Below are 22,272 nucleotides of genomic sequence, written 5' to 3' on the forward strand. Positions count from 1 at the left end.
AGTGATATTGTCAAATAGAAATTGACCTATTTACATAGGCAAAGGTAAAGGTATCCCCTGTGCAAGCACCAGGTCATGTCTGACCCTTGGGGTGACGCCCTCCAGCGTTTTCATGGCAGACTCAATACAGGGTGGTTTGCCAGTGCCTTCCCCAGTCATTACCGTTTACCCCCCAGCAGCAAGCTGGGTACTCATTTTACTGACCTTGGAAGGATGGAAGGCTGAGTCAACCTTGAGCCGACTGCTGGGACTGAACTCCCAGCCTCATGGGCAGAGCTTCAGACTGCATGTCTGCTGCCTTACCACTCTGCGCCACAAGAGGCTCTATCCTATTTACATAGGCTTCTATAATTTGGTAACCTTTTTGAGACCTCAGTTTGGTGTGACATTCACCCCCTCTCCCCCATTCATAGGAAAATCAAGCTTGGCCGTGGATTTTGAGTTCAAAAAATTCAATCCATTTTGTTCTATCCTCACCAGAGAAGGTCAAGAAGTGGAGCAAGAGCAGAACCAGGTGGATGAAAAGTAAAATGCAGATGAATCTGTCAGGTTGGGGGCAGAGCTAGCGAGAACTTTTGAGTTGGCTGCATCAGAGCCAGAACAAAATAGGCATCAAGAATGGGAACTGACAGAACTTACATTTCTGACGTCTGTTCAGGTCCTGACACTGGCTACTGACAGGACATAATTGCATTAGATGGACCAGTACTGTCTGACTGGCAACTCAGGGAAACTGGGAATTCAGCTGCTAAATAAGGATGAGCAGTTGTCTTCTTTAAGGGGCTTACCTATTAACACAGTTGCTGTAATACAATCAGCTTCATTGATTCATTATATGTGTGTGTCTGTGTGAAGTGCTGCCAAGTTACTTCTGACTCATGGCAACCCAATGAATTGATGACCTCCAGAATGACCCATTGTTAATAGCCTTGCTTGGGTCTTGCAAACTGAAGCCCATGGCCTCCTTGATTGAGTCAATTCATCTCATGTTGGGTCGTCTGCTTGTCGTGCTGTCTTCAGCTTTTACTTGCATTATTGTCTTTTCCAGGGACTCTGGTTTTCACGTAATGCGACCCAAATTATATTTGCAACATCTTTTTATCTATTACAGCTCTTCAAGCATTAAGACATAAGAATAAAGTATATTTATGAAACCTCATAATATATGTATAGGTAAAGGTATCCCCTGTGCAAGCACCGAGTCATGTCTGACCCTTGGGGTGACGCCCTCTAGCGTTTTCATGGCAGACTCAATACGGGGTGGTTTGCCAGTGCCTTCCCCAGTCATGACCGTTTACCCCCCAGCAGCAAGCTGGGTACTCATTTTACCGACCTCGGAAGGATGGAAGGCTGAGTCAACCTTGAGCCGGCTGCTGGGATCGAACTCCCAACCTCATGGGCAAAGCTTTCAGGCGGCTGCCTTACCACTCTGCGCCACAAGAGGCTCTTAATATATGTATAGTCAGTAGTAAAAGTGCTGTTAAAACAAAATATTAGCCTGAATTTGCCTAAGGCAGTGACCCTGAACATGATACTCACTAAAGGGATCTCATACAACACAGCTGGAAAGAATGTTTTTTAGGAGATAGTGGAGAGTCAGAGGTGATTGTCCTGGGCAACTTCAATCAAATACAGATAATCCGTTGCTCCATAAAAGGTATTTTTTAACCTTTTTGAAAAGAGATCTTCAATGCTTTGAGTTACCATGCATCTAGTCAAATGTTACTCAAATTCAGACTGGTTTAGGATTTGGGCTAATGCAGATGTAAGGTGTTAATGACCCGCAGGTAGGAGGGAAGGATTATACACTATCTCCTTTTTGGCTCCTACTCTTTCATGAGTGAATCTCCCCTGTCTACCTTAACATGATCTTGAGTTACCCTTGTTAACACCAAATCGAGAGGACTTTGTTTCCAAGCTCCCCTCCTGGTCAATGGATTGGATCCTGTCCATTCTTTTTCTGGTACAAAAGGGACTGCAGGGCTGTCTTCTCGGAATTCTCTAGTCACTTCAGTCCCATTCTGTATTTCATTGTGTTCATTTGGGCTTCATAATCTCTGACATAGCATTTTTAGTGGTCAGAAGGGTCTTCCGTTCCCTCTTAGGCAAGTGGAAAATACCAGTGGTGATCCATTCCACTGCTATGGCTGTACTTGCCCTTTGCACAAGCCATTTGGTGCTAAAGCAGCCATACTTATTGAATGGCCCTTTGTTATACGTTTGTTTGACATAAGATATTCCTCTGAAAAAAGATTCTGTAGCTTGAAATATCTGGAGATTGATTATTCTATTAGAGCGAATGTCCTCTAATGGATCAACTGCTCTTGGTGTAGAAGAATTGAGATTAACTGAGCAGCCACATACATATTGATTGGGGAAAATATCTGCTTTCTCTGTTTCCCCCTTTCCTCCTGATTTTCAATAGAAGAGAGAATAATTATTTGATTAACTTACAAACCATGGAGGAAGAATGAAGAGACCAGCTTTTTGTATCGGCAAAAATAACACTAATGCATGTCTTGACTTTTGAAAAGTTTTGCAGATGCGATTATGCTATTTGTACCTATGGAGTGGCTTTTCTGCAAATTCTGGACAAGTAGTGTTTGAATGCCTTTTCTGTATTGCAAAATACTAGGCATAGTATTTCTGAAGAATTAGTCCTTAATTGCTAGTTTAAACTCTGTTTATAAGTAGGCTTGCAAAAAAGCAAACAAACAAAACCAAAAAACAAACTGGAGAGAAATAAATATGAAGTATGATTACCATATTTGAAGATGTATTAAAATTGAAAGTCAGAATGATAGCCCTTTGACTGTGTAACCAGTGCCATATTTCCTAAAAACATAAGCCCTGCTAGATCAGACCAGTGGTCCATCTAGTTAAGCATCCCATCACACAGTGGCCAACCAGTTACTTTGTTGGCCAATAATAGGGCATATAGAGGCAGATAGCTTCCCCTTTTGTTCCCTCCTTGCACAGGTATTCAGAGATTTAATGTTCAGGTTCCCTTCAGTTGCTACAACTAGCAGCCACTCAGAGACCTATCCTCCTCCTCCTCCTTGAATCCAACAAATCCCTTTTAAAGCTGTTTATGCCTGCGGCCATCGCTACAACCCCCTGGCAGCAAATCCCCCATTTAAGATCCTGTGTTGACATTATCACTTGGTTATAGCTTTTTTGTTTCTTAATTATGGCTAAGTAATTCTGTCTGAAAGTTGAGGTCTGGCAAGATTATGACTGCCATGTTGTGGAACGGCAGCTGTGCTGACTTTTGTATCTGCACTGAGTGAAGTTGTGGTGGATTCACTGCCTCTTGCTTCCCCATTGCAGACACTCACCAGCAAAATGACAAACAGGCCTTGCCAATCTCATCCTCCTATATATGCCTTCGGGGTAGAGTGGAATTGGAGAGGGGGGGCAGATCTTAATTTAGTAAGCTGAACATTAGTATCCAATGAAGTCTGCAGGCTCACAAAAGCTTATACCTTGAATAAAACTTTGTTGGTCTTAAAGGTGCCACTTGACTCAGTTGGTCTTAAGCCGGGTGTAAATCATCAGTCCACATTGAAGTGTCTTGAAACTATCTTTTCCCCCCAAGTAATTTTGATTTCCGTAAGCCGTTAAGTGTAAAGCCTCTAGTACAGCCGTCAGTGGAGCTCATTAAAACTCTGCCCTATTGATGTGTATTAAGTTAATGTTGCTGTAAATAGAATCTGTAATGACTATGTTGTGTCTAAGTTCTCTTGCTTCAGTAATAACCAGATTTGGGTGATGGGAACTCAACAGAAGAGTCATATCCCATAGTAATTATTACAAAGTAGGAGTTTGTTGGTGTAATAGGTACATTAATCAAGAAAAGCTGTAGTCCATTAATCTGTTAGGGTGCCATTTTTGATCAGTAAAGGAAAATTTTAATTGGTCAGGGAAGGGCCAAATTAGGAATGACCTGGGAGATCTCTGTGTATTTTTTAAAGCTAAAAACAGTTCAAATCAATGCCGTTTTTCAATACAAGCTGCCCCCCAAAGCTTCTTACGCATGCTAAAAGAGGAGCCATACAAATGCTTATGTGGTACCTGTGTAGTTTGCGAGTAGATTAAGAATAGGGGAAATGGCACAGAGAAAGGGGTTGAAATCTCTCCTTGAATGCTGCAGTTATGGTCTGTATTCAAGTGTGCAGTCATAACCATGTAGAGAGAATGTGAGGTAGCCAGATGAGAGGGGCTCCGGATTGGGGATGGGGTGCCTTGGCCAAGAAATATACCTACTATAGTCCCCCTTCTTTGAGTAGACCAACTTCCTTGTTTATGCCTACTGTGGTGGACATGGTGGACTTTGATGTGGTCTTGCAGAATGCTGCTTTTGTTCTGAAGCAAAACTGTGTGGAATCATTTGTGTCCATTGTTTTTCTTTGTTCATTGACAAGACATTGGGTGGATCGTGGAGGTTCCAAAACCACCAGCAGCAGCAACAGACCAGATCACACGAAACTCAGCTGAACCTACCAGTACAGTGGGTGTGCAATAAATGCTAAGCAGCATAGTCAATTAGACCACTGTTGCTTACATAGGAATGAAGAATTAGCTGCCAGTGCCTTCCCTTTGTTCAAACAGGTTATTTGGCGTGTTTTTTTAAAGCTTAGCTGACTGGGTGGCATTGACATAGTGGCTAATTGCATTGGATTGTATTATGTTTGTTTTTGTCTTTTTTGTTAATTAAGGAAAATCATATTCCTCATTTGCTCAAAAATGGGTTTTTGCATTCTAACATAATTTTCAAGTAATTAGTCATGTAGATAATGTTCCAATGGTTGCAGAGAGGATTGGGTGAAAGTCAGATGCACTTTGGCAGTAATTATTACCTGGGTCCCCCCCCCCCCCGACTTATGGTAAACTTTAATATCGCCACGGGCAGAAATGGCCTTTAACGTGATGGCTTAATTGAACATTTCGAGGGTTCCTGCATTTCTGGTTGTTGAAGCCTGTGTTTTTCTGTCTGCTTATTTACTTCACTTATACCCCACTTTTCTTGCTGCTGGGGACTCAAAATGGCTTCAGCATTCTCCACCTCTCCATTTATCCTTCTAACAGTTCTGTGAGCCAGCTTGGTGTAGTGGTTAGGAGCACAGACTTCTAATCTGGTTAGTCGGGTTTGATTCCGCACTCCCCATATGCAGCCAGCTGGGTGACCTTGGGCTCGCCACGGCACTGATAAAACTGTTCTGACCAAGCTGTGATATCAGGGTTCTCTCAGCCTCACCCACCTCACAGGGTGTCTGTTGTGAGGAGAGGAAAGGGAAGGTGACTGTAAGCCGCTTTGAGCCTCCTTCGGGTAGGGGAAAGCGGCATATAAGAACCAACTCTTTTTCTTCAGTAATATCTGGGCTCTCTCAGCCTCACCCACCTCACAGGGTGTCTGTTGTGAGGAGAGGAAAGGGAAGGTGACTGTAAGCCGCTTTGAGACTCCTTCAGGTAGAGAAAAGTGGCATATAAGAACCAACTCTTTTTCTTCAGTAATATCTGGGCTCTCTCAGCCTCACCTCCCTCACAGGGTGTCTGTTGTGGGGAGAGGAAAGGGAAGGCGACTGTAAGCCGCTTTGAGACTCCTTCAGGTAGAGAAAAGTGGCATATAAGAACCAACTCTTTTTCTTCAGTAATATCTGGGCTCTCTCAGCCTCACCCACCTCACAGGGTGTCTGTTGTGGGGAGAGAAAAGGCAAGCAAGTGTACAAGCTTTCAGATCAGGATTTCAAAAATAAACATTTATAGCACCTTTAGCTTTTATTTTTGGAATGTGTGTGTTTTTACATGACGTCCTTAAGATGGCATATAAACAAAGTTATACAAAAATACCAAAACATTACAAGATTACACCAAGCCGTGTGTTAAAAGCAAACTGAAGCCTAGTATCAGTGGGAGAAGAAAGCAATGAAGCGTATTAAAAAGAGCTAGACCCAAAGGGGAATTGCAAGAAATACCATTTAAGTGCATGAAAAAAAGAACAAAGCTGACTTTGCCCGACACCTGAGTGTTAATGGGGGGTGAGGAGATGGGGGACAAAGTGACCATGCCGAGGAAGGGAATTCCAGAGTTCAGGGGCTGTCACAGAAAAGTTAGACTACTGATAGTCTAATTAGGATAGGGGACCAAACCCATTTGGCTCAGTTTCATTCTTGACAGTGAAGCAGAAAGAGCAACAAAGGTCATGTTGGCAGATCTCTGTTGTTATTTGAAGAAAATGGGGCTATATGCTTGCTTGATTTTTAGACTTGCATTTTCAAGGTGCTGGATGAAAAAACAAATAGAAGGGTAGTGGGATGCTATGAGAATCTTTACTGCTTTTTCTTGTAAAGTAAAGCAAATTCAGTCATCACCTGCTGCTGCTGGTGGGTGATAGAACTGGAACTCTGAGACACTGGCTAGCAAGTTCTGATGGGGCTGCAGGTTCCAGGGGTGGTGATGCCATTTTACCACAACAGCTTCTGATCTGACGTGTGGTAGAGCAGTTTTCCCCAACCTTTCTGAGGCTGGGGACCGGCAGGGCAACTGCCCCGCCCCACGCATCGCATGTGCGGGCGCGGGCCACGCATCGCGCGTGCGCCATGCGCAGCCGAAATAACGCATGCGTGGCACTTTATCGCGCATGGGTAGCAAAAGTGCCACGCATGCACGCTTTCGGCCACGCGTGGCGCATGTGTGCATGTGCGGTCCGGCCGCGGCCCTGATTCCCTCTCCCCCCCCCCCCGCAGTAAGAAGCTTCCCGGGCCGCAAGCTTGCGGCCTGGGAAGTTTTTTACTCCGGGGGGGGGGCGGGGAGAGGGAGCCGCGGCCCGGCGCCATGGCCTTCGCGGCCCGGCACCGGGCCGTGGCCCGCAGGTTGGGGACCACTGTGTAGAGCACCCATTATTGAGCTGCTAGTTCAGTGGTCTTTAGTGGGATCCAGTCCCTAACACCTCCAGATGAAAAGTATATAGAGTTGGGAAAGATCTCTTCCTGAGACCCCAGAGGTGAAGATGCCAGCTTATCTCCAGACTACAGAGATCAATTCCCCTGGAGAAAATGGATGCTTTGGAAGGGGGATATGGCATTGCTCCCCACTGAGGTCCCTGTCCTCTCCAGGCTCCATCCCCAAATCTCCAGGAGTCTCCCAACATGGATCTGGTAGCCCAACTTCCCCATCCCTATAGGGTTGTCAGTCTCCAGGTAGGGCTTGGAGATTCCTTGGTATTACATTTGATCTCCAGACTACACATATCACTTTCCTTGGAGAAAACCTATACTTTGGAGGGTAGACTCTGCGGCATTATACCCCTTTGAGATCCCTGTTCTCCCCAGGCTCTGTTCCCAAATCACTGGGAGTTTCCCAACCTGGACTGGGCAACCCTCCCCCCACCCATCCCTTGCTGATAGCCAGTGGTGGGGGATTGTCAACCCTACATCCTTCACCAGAGAATGGGGGCATCTGGTGCCACTACTCGGAGGGCAGCAGCTTTGAGTCTGTGTAGACAGTACTGGGGCAACAGACTATTGGCCTGACTCACTGTGTAGGATTCTGAATGTTCACATGTTTCTTGAAAGATGGCAGTTGTGCATTGGTTGGGATGTGAACTTAAAAAATAAAAAAGCATTCATCTGGAAATTGAATTATCCCTCCCCATGGATTAAAAAAAATGATGCACATTTTCTCGATTTCATCTTTAAAAAGGATTAAAATGTGCCAACTGTTCTGATACGAATAAAATCTGCACTTGTCCGATTTGATAAAGTCGCTTTGCACTTCCTCTATTAAATAACCCTCGGGGACAATGTCAGAATGATAATGCCTTGTTTAAGCAACCAACCAATTTTCTGCTTCTCAAGGGGGAAAGCAAGGAAAGAGAGAACCTTGTTTCAGACAAGTTAGCAAGGAAGGCTTGGGGCAGCCTTGGGGGCTGGATGCCTCTCTCTGGGTCACAAAATTCAGTACTCTATGTTCTAGCTCTGCATTATGTGAAGACAGAGGTCCCCGCCATTGTCAGTTATGTTCTTGTTTTTCCAGGGGGGAGGGGGAGAAAGGAATAGGATCCACCTGGAAAAGCAGTAAAATAATCATAGATGCATAGGCATAGCAACGGAGAAGTTTTACTTAAAAGAAATACCTTGCATCGTGGTCCATTTAAAACATGGAGAAAGGTGATTGGCTGCCTGGCCTGATTGACAGGCAGAGAAGAGTTGTGTGTATAGCAGGTTCCTCTCTTCCGCCTTTTCAAGCAGGCATGCGGAGAACAAAGAAGTGTGAGAAGGCAGCAGAGGAAAGCAAGAGAGCAAGAGGTGAGGAATGGCCAAAGGTGCATTTTTTTTCTATGTGCAGAATGGCCTTCTATTTAGGAGCTACCAAATGGGAAAGGGAAATCTTTCTCTGACTGGAGACAAGAGAGTTGGCAGGAATCAGGTTGTAGTGCAGCCATTTCCCATGAGGAATCCATGTCCTTCCTCCATATTGTAGCTCTTTCAGGAGCTGGGACTTTGCTTGATCGATGTACCTCTCGGAGTCTGCTTCAGCTCAATTATACATTTGCACCTGAAGGCAGGAACAAGTTACACTTGGCCTTTGTAAACCATCGCTCCAATTTAATGCAATGTGACAGTGAAGACAAAACCATTCACTACATAATAATCTTTTGCCAAGGGACCAAGGGTTGGGGACCACTGCTGTAAAACATCCTTATCCATGGTTCTTCTATATATTTGTGAAACAGCCTGGGGGGTGGAACATGTCTGAATGTCCAAGTTGGAATAGGGCCAATCAATGCTGGCTGCACTCTGATTGGCCCTGCCCCCACAGCTCCCGCCTCCCTCCCTGGACGCTAGCCACATTCCTCTCATATGTGCCAGAGACAGAGAGACACACACAGAGCCCTGCCAGACCAAACATGAGCCCTCATTCCCTCCTATCGCTCCTGCTGCAAGGGAGGCAGAGAGAGACACAGAGAAAGCTGCCCCAAGCTGCTGACCAGCCCTGCTTCCCACCTAAGAACGAGCCCTAATTACCTGCTATGGCTCCTGCTGCCACAGAGAGAGAGAGACAGAGAGAGCCGCCCCTGCTGCGATGGAGGGAGAGACAGAGACAGAGAGCTGCCCCAAGCTGCACATCAGCCCTCCTTCCCTCCTACAAACCAGCCCTCATTACCTGCTATGCCTCCTGCTGTGAGGCACACCAAGAGACACGCAGGGAGAAGGAGAGACAGAGACAGAGACAGATCTGCACCTCCCGGTGTCCCCTGTACGCTTTTTCAGCAGCAGCTGCCCGCTGAATAGACAGCATTAAGATGTCCTCCCCTCCCATCCTTGGTCAGGAGTCAGGTTGCCTATTTCAATAAGAAAAGTTTAGGCATATTGTTCAGCAAGAGGAGGGGACAGGCACAAAGAATTCCCTCAAATGTAGTTCTACTTGGGTTGTCACATGTTTCGGCCTAGCCGCTTGCAAAAAACTCAGAATAGTGTGCATGTTTTTTTTCTGATCCTCTGTTTTACAATCACATCCAATTTATTTATTTATTTATTTTTGTTTATTTATTTATACCGCCCTCCCCGTAGGCTCAGGGCGGTTTACATAAAGCGTATAAACAATACACAAAACAATCCATAACAATCCATAACATATAAGTAACCGTAACAAGAATACTAATAACTAGAAGTTGTAACAGTGCAAACAATGCAACAGTGCACATTGCAAACAGGTCTGGGGCGCATTGATGGAGTTCTGGGAGGGAGGGTGCAGGGGCCCTAATGCCTGGCGGGAGAGTTCAGAGACGGTGACTGCTCCAGAGAATTCCACTCATCTTCATTGTCAAGTAGGGATGGGGGGGTTGCCGAAATTCTTGTACATGGCTTTAACCACAACGTTGCATTGGCCTCCCTATGACTCCTCTGGTATTTAATGTACGGAAGTTGTAATCTTATTTCCCAAAATTGGAAAGGAGGGCTTTACAAAAAGTATTGCTTTGGTGTTTGTTTGTGGGTTTGTAGATCCTAAGTCTTGAATAGCAATTAGTATTTATACTCTACCCCCACCACCTTGTTTAAGATCCACTGCGACACCATAAGTCATTTTTCGTAAATGTTTCATTCCACCTGCTAGGGCTAAATATGCTGATTTTCAGGAGGTAAGCAGGCTTCAGACCTGCACAGGGATGACCTGGAGCAGGGGTAGTCAAACTGCAGCCCTCCAGATGTCCATGGACTACAATTCCCAGGAGCCCCAGCCAGCATTCCCTGGCAGAGGCTCCTGGGAATTGTAGTCCACGGACATCTGGAGGGCCGCAGTTTGACTACCCCTGACCTGGAGGCTCCATGTGGTCCACATCTGCCTTAAAGCTCTAACCTGCTTCTAAAGCATTTGCATGCTTGCAATTTAAGCTGTGCTCTCAGAGGGGAGGGAAGGAAGGAAGGAGGAATATTTTAATAAGCATTACTGTGTTGATCCCGTTGGGTTATGTATTTTTGCATTTTAATTTGCCTCTTCATGTTCAAGGGAGAGGCAATGGAAATAAACCTTCCTAACTGCAGGCTCTTTGTAGTGGTCGTGCAAACCTTTGGGAACTACCTTTACCCTCAGCCTGCAGAATGTAACCTATTTTTAACTTCTTCCTCTTCCTTTCTCCACTCCTGTCCTTTTCTGTTCCCCGTTCTCTATTTTGTATGCCTCCATCTTTCTCCTGTAAAAAAAGAAGATGGTGAATCAGACTGGTAGCCGGGGAATTAGGCTATTGGTGTCAGTTGTTTTAAAACATATGCAATGTGGGGCTAATTGTATTTCTACATTTTTGTTTCATATGTGTGAGAGATAAAATCTAATGTAGTCAGTTTATGCTTCATACTTAGGACTCTAAATCTCAACGTTCAGGCAAAATATGCTTGTAAACCAGGACATGCAATTGTCTCGCTTTGCATTGATCCAAAAGGCTTTATTTAATTAATGCATTCGCATCCTGCCTTCCCACCTCAGCGAGACACCAACGATTGGCTTTAAAAAATCAATGCCATTGAAGCATGAATATAAAAAATTAAAAATCAAACAGCTATCAGACAAACAGTTTCATACCGAGAGGGAAGGGAACGGATGAGACTGATGTTTCTGAGGATTGAAATTCCATAGTCTGCGTACCACTGATTGGAAAATTTCTATTCCTAGTATTCATTTCCATAATGTAACGTACTGGTTATGTGTGTCGGAATAGGATCTGGATGACCCAGGCTTGGATCCTTACTCTAGCCTTTCTCAACTTTTCTTACCAATGAGAAACCCCTGAAATTCTTCAGACTTCGAGAAACCCTGGGATTGGTGCAATCATGCAGACTATGGCTGGGAAACATAGCTGTGCACATGCACACCCAGGGCCCCTCCCCTTCCCACCCCCTCCAAGCCTATCACCGGCCATTTTGAGCAGGGAGGTGGGTTGACATGACCATTTATGGTCCTATCACTCAGTAAAGGTTTAACAAATTTTAAAAATATATTTTAAATTATTATTAAAAATTAATTAACACCCACCCATTCGGGAAACCTTTCCAGGCCCATAGAGAAACCCCAAAGCGTCACAAAAACCTGGTTGAGAAAGCCTAACCTACTCAGCCAACAAATCGTGCTGGCTGATTTTGGACCAGTCAGACATTCTCAGCCTAACGCACCTCATAGGGTTGTTGTGATGTTAAAATAGAGGACGGGGCCCTATTAGCACGAAAGGCGGGACATAAGTGAAGCAAATAAATACTGGATTTTCAGGTCAACTTTGTTGCTTCGTTTCCCACTGTAAGCCCACCTCCACCTGATCAGCAACATTGAGGAGCGTACGTGTTGCCACGCTGTTACTCAAAACCAGTATGCATCCTAGGCCAGGGGTAGTCAAACTGCGGCCTTCCAGATGTCCATGGACTACAATTCCCAGGAGCCCCATGTCAGCGAATGCTCCTGGGAATTGTAGTCCATGGACATCTGGAGGGCCGCAGTTTGACTACCCCTGGCCTAGGCTGTTGGTTTTATTGCTTCCATCAGCCAGAGGGAAAGGTGGGGCATAACTATTTCAATGAAGGAAATAATGTCGATGAATTGTGAAACCAGACACCACTATATTACCTCCCCCTTTCTGCTGGTCTTCTTGATATGCTGCTGAATACCTTCTTTTAAAAAAAAATGTTCTCCAATATAAAGCTCTCAAATATTCATTGCACTCCTACTTGTAGACACCAGAATGTTTTACTGCCGACTTCCTGTCTCCCAGGAGCTGCCATCGCTGCTTTTGTTGTCACACTTGTTGTTTAAGTGGGTTATTCGCCTTTTTGTAGTTTGCTGTATGGAATTTAGCTTTGGGGCCATGCAAAAGAAGCCAGTAGCCTGGAACTCGGGAGACTTGTCTGTGTAGCGGCTCTGAGAGCTATTATTGGTTTCGTTTTCTTTGTCTCAGTCCTGCCTGTGGTTAAACGAAAGGTGCAATAGGAATAATTGCAAGCGGAAGCACTGAAAAATTCTGCAGGAGAGAAGTGGGCTGCTCTTACTCAGGCCTTGGTTTTTTTGGCAGAGCAAGAGGGAAACCTCACTGGTGCAGACCACCTGTGAGCAAAAGCCAGTGATGTCTACTTTCTGTCAATGTGCCGAAGGAGGCAGAGAGCCAGAATAGTCAGGAAGTGATGAACAAGGGAAGGGTAGGAAAAGGCCAGTTCTCTGGCAAGAGGTCACAAAGGAAGAGAGCCAGTTTGGTGTAGTGTTTAGGAGTGCGGATTTCTAATCTGGCATGCCAGCTTCGATTCTGCACTCCCCACATGCAACCAGAGGGGTGACCCAGGGCTTGCCACAGCACTGATAAAACTGTTCTGACCGAGCAGTAATGTCAGGACTCTCTCAGGCTCACCTCCCTCACAGGGTGTCTGTTGTGGGGAGAGGAAGGGAAGGTGACTGTAAGCTGCTTTGAGCCTCCTTCGGGTAGAGAAAAACGGCAGATAAGAACCAACTCTTCTTCTTCTTCTTCTTCTTCTTCTTCTTCTTCTTCTTCTTCTTCTTCTAATTAATCTCAGGCATTGGAAGGGCGAACCGCATACCCTGGAATCAGGGTTGCAAGGTCCCCTGGTCACCTGCAGGGGAAATGGGGAGGTAGACTGCCAGATCCAGATTGGGAAACTCCTGGCGATTTAGGGATTGGACGCTGAGAAGACAGGGACCTTAGTGTGGTCCAATACCATAGAGTCTTCCCTGCAAAGCATCCATTATTTCCAGGGGAACTGAGTTCTATAGGGTGGAGATGAGCTAAAATTCCAAGAGATCCCCAGGTGGCTGGCATCTCTACCTGAAATAGGCTCCTGCAGTACTTCTTCCCATAGGGTGTTCTGCTTTATCCATGGGGCAGGAATAGATGATGAGGTCTCCTTTCTCCAAGAAGTACTTATCTGTTTGAAATAGGCTTACCCAAGGCAAGAAGTGTCAGAAGCTTGGTTGTGGATGCACAGGCAGCAGGGGTTGCTGTCTCCCCAGGACAGGAATTCCCAGCATTGTGCCTGAAGATGCTGTGGACCCACTGACACTTTCTTTTGTTCTCTTTCATCCCACTTTCTCAGCGTATTTTATCCCATACCTGCACTGAGGCTTCCTCTGTGTGTGTATGGCCCTGCCTTCTGTGGCAGCCATTTTGTTGTTTCTGTGTCAGAATTCCGAAGGTGTCCATAGGCTGAACAAGGTTGAGGACCCTTGCCCTGGAAGTGCACACTGATTCACTTGGCCTGAGCAAGCTGTGTTCATGGCCCGTAAGCACAACCACTGCCAAGAAAACAGACTGAGGCCAGGCAGATCTTCAAGACCTGCATGTTTCTCAGGAAAACCCCAAGTGGCAGAGAACATGGGTACCTTCCTCAGCTTTGTTCCCACCATATTTTCTGTGCATGTGGACCAGGCTGCACCTAGGATGATGGTTCTGTGGCGGAACAATGGCTCAGTTGGAAGAAGTACCTTCATCTGCAGAAGGCCCTGGTTTGATTCCTGGCATCTCCAGTTAAAAAGGTTCCAGTAGTTGGCATTGTGGAAGACCTCTTCCTGAGTCTCTGGAGAGCCACTGCTAGTCGGAGTAAACCAGCCTTTTTCGATCTTCTCACCATGGAGGAGCCCCTAAAATACTTGTTCAGACTTCAAGGAGCCCCAGAAGGGATGTCAGCTGGCCATGCCTCATTGCCACACACCCCAGAAGTTAAATGTCCCTGGAAGTGACATCACAGCTGTGTTAACAGACAGGCTCGAAGAGGACTGAGGGGGGAAAGACAGGAAGTGGTTTAAGGTGGGAGTAGGCATGCAGGCTTCACCTCCTCCCAGATGTAGAAACCACAAGAGCTCACTCATGCTGGGGGGGGGGAGAGAATGGAAACAACTGGTTTCCTAGCTTTGGGCCAAACCCATTAAGAGAGGAGGGGAAAGGCAGCAGACCCCCACTAGAGCTCCTGTAGACCCCCAAAGATCCTTGGGCCCCTGGTTGGGAATGCCTGGAATAGACAGCACTGACCTTGATGAACTGATCATGTATCAGGCAGCTTCTTGTTCAGAGAATTATCTCCTTTTACAAGGAACTTTGACACGTTAATGAACGTTGTTTTGGTTGTTGTGTTCTTTACCTTTGCCAGTGGAGATTGAAAGGCAGGCTGGTTTAGAGCAGACTGTCAGCACAATGTACTCAACGTGTTTGAATAAATCCAGTTTAATCTAAAAGCTGCCTCTAGTCTAATGAAGCTGAGTGAAGCAAAATGTAGCACAAGGGGCCTATGTTCCATTTCAAATTGACTTAATCTTAGAGCCTTTTCTGGCTGCCTTAATGGTATCAGTTTTGCCCTGAGAATTTCTGTACCTTGAAATAGCGACATAGAAAAATGTATGGCTTGCGAAGAAGAGATCTGAGATTATTTGCAGCTACCATGCATGTGTTATCAGAAGTGTATGTAACCTTCAGAATTCCTTTGTCCAGAACGAAAGAGCAGAAGTTACTTTGGCTTTCTTGCTCATGGGAGTTTAGCTGACTTTATCGGGCTTTATTGTGAACGTATTAAGTACTGTTGCTGTGGATATTTCCACAGTCCTTGCAAATGGAGAAAAATGAAAGCATTTTGGATCATGATTCAAAGTAAAAATTTGTTTCATGTGCTGTAAGTGGCTGTAGTGTGGGAAATTAGACCAGGAGCCATTTTATATTACTTGTTTCATTGCTAGAATAACGGTTGGTAGGAACCCCCCAGTGGAAGTGGGGTCCCTCAGAGCCAGGTTTCACCTCCCTGATGCTGATCAGATAGTTGTCAGAAGGGGAACTTGCCTGTTCAGAGCTTGGATGGATGTGTACATTTTGTTTCCACACATTGACTTAGATGGCTTTTAAAGAAGGGTTATTAGACAAATCCATGAAGGATAGGCTTAAGAACAGCCATGAGCCATGATCGCTTATGTCTCTATATCTGATGAAAAGGTAGTAAATCGTTGGTAGTAAATCACTGCCCCATTCTGTCCCTATTGTTTCCCTTTGGGACAATTTTAGCATGAGTCATTAGAATTGTCATTCTTGAGGGTATAACTCCCCTCCCCAGCTTCTAAATCTCTGAGTAAGGAATGGATGCATTTGGTGTCTATTGCACGCACAGGTAAACATCTTCACATGCACACTACTGCATCACGGATTTACATGTTATGTCCTGAAGTTTATCTTGAAGGGTTGATAACTAAATGGCAATTAGGTATGTCTTAGAATGTAAGGACACAAGTGTAGCCATGTTGGATCAGGCCAATGGCTCATCCAGTCCAACACTCTTGTCATGCAGTGGCCAAAACCCAGGTGCCATCAGGAGGTCCACAACCAGTACCACCACCAGACTTGTGTATGTTCTGCAAAAAATAAACATCGTCTTGATTTTAAAATTAAAGGCACAGAAGTTGTTGTGAAGTAAATAAATACAGAATAATAAAGTCAGAAGAGAGTCTTTACCAATCCATATGTGGGGGAGAGGAGCTGGGGGATTGACTGTTACAAATGTCTCCATATTTTCATGTGTGAAAATGTTGGAGGGTGCATTCGCCATGTTTAGAGGCCCAGTGTCCCTGGACACCAGATGTCTGGGAAGCATACACTGGGGGACAGAAGAGAAGAAGAAGAGTTGGTTCTTATATGCCGCTTTTCTCTACCCGAAGGAGGCTCAAAGCGGCTTACGGTCACCTTCCTTTCCTCTCCCCACAACAGACACCCTGTGAGGTGGGTGAGGCTGAGAGAGCCCTGATATCACTGCTCGGTCAGAACAGCTTTCTCAGTGTCGTGGCGAGCCCAAGGTCAACCAGCTGGCTGCATGTGGGGGAGTGTAGAATCAAACCCAACATGCCAGATTAGAAGTCCGTACTCCTAACCACTACACCAAACTGTGTTTGTACCCTGTGGGTGAGCTTCCTAGAAGGCCGACCTTTGTCTGATATGACATTCCTCATGGCCTGTGACACTGTCTCTACCCCACCCATCCTTCTGAACAAGACTTTTGTCTGCCTCTGCCGTTATTTGTGGAAATCTGAGTGTTGTCCGCATAACACCCCTGACATTCTGAAGTCAGTGATAGCTGGGATAAGATTTTCAAGGTAATTAGAGGGATGACTTTATGCCCAGATGAACGCTCAGCCAAAAGCGATGACAGCTCCGTCGTTCCCACTTGGATAAGCGTCAAGTTGAGATGCTTTGGGCTCATCCACAAATAAGCCTCAACTGCCTTTTTGGGGAGGAAAGGGATTTCCAGTGTTTGCTGCACCACTACCACCATCTGCGTGATGCAAAGAAGGCGGTATCATAACTCGGAATCAGGTTTTGTCTCAGAAGGGGAGGGCTGCGGCGATAACTGGGCAAGAATTTTCTGGTAGTGCAGGAAGGGTTCAAGAGGTCCGAGGGAGACAATCAAAATGTCATTCCCATCCATGGGGATTAAACGGATGTACAGTATGCTGCACAGAGACCATGAAGTAGTAAAAACAGGTTGCTTAGCTGTAACTTGTTCTTCGGGTGGTCATCTGCACATTCCTTTCCCCAGTGCACGTAAGTATAAATTTTGGGGCGGTGTCCTCAAATTGGATGGAAGAGTCTTACAAATCCTTCCACATGAAGCTTAAGCAGGGAGAGAGTTCCACTGTTGGAAAACATGAGCGAACACAGTAATGTTTTCCCCATAAGCTATGTTAGAATAACTGGCTCGTGTACTGTAGTTGTACAGAGGAGGGAATTTGGGCTAATAAAACTTGCCATGTCAGCATAAAAGAGTTACCACCTCTTTTTGATTCACCCCGCCCCCAGCAAGGGGAACGCTACAATTGGCTAATTCCAACTTCCTGGTGGTCTCTGGCCCCAAAGAAGTGCATTTGGCCTCAGCCAGAGGCAGGGCCTTTTTAGCCCTGGCACCAGCCTGGTAGAATGAGTTGCGAGCAGAGATCCAGCTCCATTCGGAGTTACCAGAATCATAGAATCATAGAGTTGGAAGGGGCCATACAGGCCATCTAGTCCAACCCCCTGCTCAACACAGGATCAGCCCAAAGCATCTTAAAGCATCCAAGAAAAGTGTGTATCCAACCTTTGCTTGAAGACCGCCAGTGAGGGGGAGCTCACAACCTCCTTAGGCAGCCTATTCCACTGCTGAACTACTCTGACTGTGAGCATTTCCCCCCCTGATATCTAGCCTATATTGTTGTAGTTTAAACCCATTACTGTGCATCCTTTTCTCTGCAGCCATTGGGAACAGCATTCTGTAGGGTTCTGAACCAGAGTTCTGAAGGGCCTGCAAGACAGCGTTCTTCCATTAATATATGGTGGAAGCCAACACAAGCATCCTCATCTCCTCTCCACCTCCCCCTTCCCCACTACCAGAGTCCAGGGTCTTGGACCCAAAACTCGATTGAGAAATTATGAAATTAGGGTTGAATGTTCTGTTCTTTTTAAAACCATGGGCTTTATGTGTTGTCAGCTGCACCGAGTCTGTTGCTAGAGAAGAAGAAGAAGAAGAAGAAGAAGAAGTAGTAGTAATAGTAGTAGTAGTAGTAGTAGTAGTAGTAGTAGTAGTTGGTTCTTATATGCCGCTTTTCTCTACCCGAAGGCTGCATGTGGGGGAGTGCAGAATCGAACCTAGCATGCCAGATTATAAGTCTGCACTCCTAACCTCTATACCAAGCTGGCTCTGGGAAGCCTACAAATCTGGGAATCCTATAGATCATTAAATAAATAAATCAATCAAAATAAATTAATAAGGCTTCTATCCTTTAAGAAGTACATAGTTGGCTGAAATGAGATATGGAGAAGCTCCAACACTCCATGTTGTGAAAACCAGCTTGGATTTCTGGAACTCTGTCTGTTGTGCACCTGATTGTCGAGAAAGGGGAGAACTTGAGCTCATGGGGGTGTATATTTTTCTGTGCTCCACTTTATCTTCACAACAGTCTTATGAGGTAGGCTCGGCTGAGAAAGACTGCCTGGCCCGAGCTCATCCAGCAGGTTTCATGGTAGAGTAGGAATTTGAATCTGAGTCTGCCAGACCATAGTTTGACATCTTCCCCCCTATCCCAAGCTGGCTGGTTCTTTCTCTGTCTCTCCGTCTCTCTGTCTCTCTCTCTCTGCCCACCAGTAGAACTCTGTGAAACAGCATGTAAACTTGGGTACTACATAAATAAGTAATTAAGTGTAGTGTGATGTGCATTGTCTGTTCCTTGCTTAATCTCCTAGAGAGGGACAGCAGTCTTGGCTAGCTCTCTTTCTATCCCAACTCTTCCAGTTGTTTGACTAACAACGAGCACCAGCTAGCAACATATGCGCAACATACTGCTAGAGAGCTCCAGCTTCTGAATTCATTTGGATGACCTCGGTTCACCCTGCCTGCTGGCTGGCTCTCATTAGGAGGCACAAGATTTTCGCCAGAAGACACACACTGGCCTCCGCCTTGCGCAGGTCCTTGAATAGAGCCAGCCTATTATGCTGTTCCACGAAAAGCAGGCAGTGACATTCCTCTGGAATGCTAGCCGGCTTTCGGGTCATGCGCCTGACTTTCAGGCGCATCCCCTTCAGTTTCAGTTTACAAGCCCGAGAGCATGTTATATGGGATGCGTCTGAAACGGTGCCAAACATGACATCCCCCTGCAGTCTCAATATATAAAGTTATGATCTGGTTCATGTCTATTTTTATCAGTGGCTGTGTTTTGTTTTTTTAAAGAGCTCTGACTGCGTAATCTATGTAATGTTTGTTTGTTTATAATTCAATTTCTGTGACTGCCCTTCTCAGCATAGCAGTCTCGGAGAGGTTTATAACAGTTCTTTAAGGGGTGATGGGTCCATGGTATAGTATCTGCACTGTATGCAGCTCAAGAATCAGCAGGTAGATGACATGTAAGACCTCCCCAGGAGACTTCTGCTGGTCCGAGCAGACCAGCCTTTCTCAACTTCTTTACCATTGAGAAACCCCTGAAAAATTCTTCAGGCTTTGAGAAACCTACAGAAGTGGTGTGACCTCTCTGCAATTTTAACTCTGAATATTGATAGTCCAACCTGGGGGTAGTCAAACTGCGGCCCTCCAGATGTCGATGGACTACAATTCCCATGAGCCCTGGCACCAATTGTAGTCCATGGGCATCTGGAGAGCCGCAGTTTGAATACTCCTGGCCAGCCTTACCTATCCAAGGGATGTTTGCATGGATAGAAAAAGTCTAATATACACTACCTTGAACTACTAGGAAGAGATCAAATAGTTTCATTAGTCAGGTATATTCAAGTATTGCATGCAGGTTCCCATACTCTTAATCCCCTTTCATTTATTAGGGGAAATAAGTACTACTAGAGGATGTTCTGTCTCTGTGTGCTTCTTCATAGAACATCTGGATTGGCTCCATCAGTTTTCTCTGATTGTGAATGCTGTTGAATTTGGGGCTGTGATAAAGCAAGTTGTCCAGACAGATCACATTCTGTGGAATGAGAAATTGCCTTCTCTACCTTCTAGCCCTCAGATGAGCCACTGCCTCAGTTTATGAGATTTCCACAGGCATTGCCCACATTCTTTTCAAGCATAGCATTGCAACAATAAGGCCTAGGAATTTGCTTTCCTGAATAATGAAAGCAGAGATTCCCAGGAGGCCAAAGGCTCACCCTGCAAGCAGGTTCTGTGCCCCCCCTCCCAACCCATAATCCCCCATTCCCGTGAAATTGGAGCAACCCAGTGCAACCCAGACCGAGATGTCATGACTCCTGCTCATAGTCTCCTTAACGTGCCTGGTAACATCACAACATCTCACAGGATTCGGAGGCGGGAGGCAGCCCCGAATGCAAAGTTCCCCAGCAAAAAGAGCAGATGCAAAACCCCAGCATGAGCCCAGCTGCCAACAATTCTTTTCCTTAAAACTGCATCCCCCACCCAGGAGAGAAACAATTGGTACAGAGTGCATATGTGGGTGGTTGCTCCGTTTTCCTCCGCAGAAGGTGGCAGCTGAAAACATCACACTCTTGCTGCCTGCCTGTTTTGTCCTCGTTTTCCCCCATTGCCTATCTGCAAGTGCATGTCCCGGCTCTCTGAATGGTAACGCTGTTCCCGCGGGACGCCTGGGATCCTCTCCTGTGACCTAGTTTTGTTTGCACAGCTCGGCATCAGGCACAGCCTGGAATTTTACCATATGGACCACTGAGGGAAGGAAGCCAAAAACTTGCTGCAGCAGCTGAGACTCGGCTGTTCCCGTGTTATGGGAGATGTGGCCATTGATGGGTAGCGGGATTGCCAACCAACCAACATTTTACTGGTCTGGCCAGTAATACTATGCTTCGTACGGTAACTGAGTCTGAAAAGCCGACACAAGGTTCAGCCTTTGATTTCCAGTCTTGTTCAGTCCAGAATCTACTACTCTTTCTCAATCCAACCCCCCCCCCCCACAAAACAAAACAAAATCTTAGTATGGATTTGAATCAGAACTGGGCTGTTTTGAACCCTAGTTTGTAGACAGAAGAACAAACTGTGATTTGTTGTGACATCACTTTCTGGAAAAATTACAAACCGGACTTTGTTCCCAAATGAAGTCTTCAACCTTTACATCAGGGGTAGTCAAACTGCGGCCCTCCAGATGTCCATGGACTACAATTCCCAGAAGCCCCTGCCAGCATTTGCTGGCAGGGGCTTCTGGGAATTGTAGTCCATGGACATCTGGAGGGCCGCAGTTTGACTACCCCTGCTTTACATCATGCCTTACTTTCAAAAACTTAAGCATATATCATTAACAACATGGGCACTAGCTTCAGGTGGATAGCCATGTTGGTCTGAAGCAGCAGGACAATTTGATTCCAGTGCCACTTTTAGGACCTACAGAGTCTTATTCAAGGTTTAAGTTTTTGTGTACATGCACGCAAAATCTTACACCTTGAATAAAACTTTGCTGGTATTAAAAGTGCCACTGGAATCAAACTTTGTTCTGTGACATTGGCACTTGTTTTGTTATTCATGTTTGTTATTCAAGAACAAGACAGATTGTTCTTGAAGCGCTATGGTGTCCCATCACTTCCTTACATGATGTAGAAAGTAAGGAGAAGACACCAGCAAATGGCTGGAGAGTCAAGTCTTGTATCTGAATCTTCAGACACAGACATAGAGGAATAGCTTGGAAGAATGCATAAAGTGTGTCATTCTGGGCTTCAAAATGTTAATGCTGTTGGACCCCTATTTTATCATTTTAAAAGTATATTATGTACAGCAGCATCACCATTTTATTGGATACTCTCAGATATTTTACTTTCCCCCCACTTTATTTTGGGATCCTGTGTGTCATAATGGATAACTGTTCTCCATTTGTATCTTTTGGCTTATCTCTGAACAGACCATAATACTCCAGCAGCACAGGTACGGCTTCTTTTTGCCCTGGGGGATTGATGTTTTGAAACCCTGAATGACAGGCTTGCTTGTGTTCCTCCCACCCTGAACGCAGACTTTAGTCATTTGCTGGTTTCTTCTCTTTGCCCTGAGAATGAATCTAAGGGAGGGGGATGTGATATCAAAAGTGCTTTGAAAACAACATGTCTGCCAAAAATATGAAAAAAAAAATCAGCACTGTGTGTAAAATGCTAGGTGCATGCCAGTCACTTTGGGTTCCTTTTTCCCTTCTGCTTTGGGGTAATTTGAATTCTAACCTGGTTTGGCATTTTTCATTCCTTGTAAGAACGTGACTCGTTTTTGCAGCTTCTCTCAGTCGCAAAGGGTCATCCTGTCAAAGGCTGACAGTTATGCCGTGTACCTGCATTTC

At 45.5% G+C, this 22,272-nt stretch overlaps 1 protein-coding gene across 6 annotated transcripts in view; it reads left to right on the forward strand.

The window, feature by feature from the left end:
- TNIK (TRAF2 and NCK interacting kinase) overlaps window positions 1-22,272 on the forward strand; it is a 315,869-nt gene that overhangs the window by 140,043 nt on the left and 153,554 nt on the right. The window lies entirely within an intron of this gene.

This window comes from Paroedura picta, chromosome 8, assembly GCF_049243985.1.
Source record: "Paroedura picta isolate Pp20150507F chromosome 8, Ppicta_v3.0, whole genome shotgun sequence".
Lineage (NCBI taxonomy): Eukaryota > Metazoa > Chordata > Lepidosauria > Squamata > Gekkonidae > Paroedura > Paroedura picta.